This window comes from Stigmatopora nigra, chromosome 20 (assembly GCF_051989575.1).
Source record: "Stigmatopora nigra isolate UIUO_SnigA chromosome 20, RoL_Snig_1.1, whole genome shotgun sequence".
Taxonomy (NCBI): Eukaryota; Metazoa; Chordata; class Actinopteri; order Syngnathiformes; family Syngnathidae; genus Stigmatopora; species Stigmatopora nigra.
The window spans coordinates 4,015,092-4,015,746 of NC_135527.1; the positions used below are offsets into that span (position 1 = coordinate 4,015,092).

The window sequence follows — 655 nt, forward strand, 5'->3', positions numbered from 1 at the left end:
CGAGCCAGGAGTGCCCTACGAGTGACACTTTTTTTCTTGCATGGCTGATCTCCCATCTCACCCCATCATAGATCACAATTCGACAAAGCAAGGGCTAGGCGAGAATCATACCACTAGACCAACAAACCAGGTGTGCCCATAAAGTGAAACTTTTTTGTCAGGGGAAGTATGTGACATATCAACCCCCATAAAAGATCACAATTCGACAAAGGTAGGGCTCGTCCGGGAGTTGGACCCGGGACCTCTCGCACCCAAAGCGAGAATCATACCACTAGACCAACGAGCCAGAGGTGCCCATATAGTGACACTTTTTTTCTTGGATGGCTTATCAGGTGAAGTATGTGACATATCAACCCCTATCATAGATCACAATTCGACAAAGCAAGTGCTCGTCTGGGAGTTGGATCTGGGATCTCTTGCAACCATAGCGAGAATCATACCAATAGACCAACTTTTTTCTCAGGTGGCAAATGTGCCATATCACCCCCATAATAGATCACAATTTGACAAAACTAGGGTTCGTCCGATGGTTGGAGCCGGGACTTCTCGTATCCAAAGCGAGAATCATACCACTGGATCTACGAGCCAGGGGTGCCTATACCGTGACACTTGTTTTCTCAGGTGAAGTATGTGACATTTCAACCACGATTATAGA

The 655-nt window shown here is 46.7% G+C and overlaps 1 non-coding gene across 1 annotated transcript; it reads right to left on the minus strand.

Moving 5' to 3' along the window:
• Positions 1-214: 214 nt before the first annotated feature.
• Positions 215-286, minus strand: trnap-ugg (transfer RNA proline (anticodon UGG)). The gene has a single exon. It is a non-coding gene; the product is annotated as a tRNA-Pro (tRNA).
• Positions 287-655: the final 369 nt, after the last annotated feature.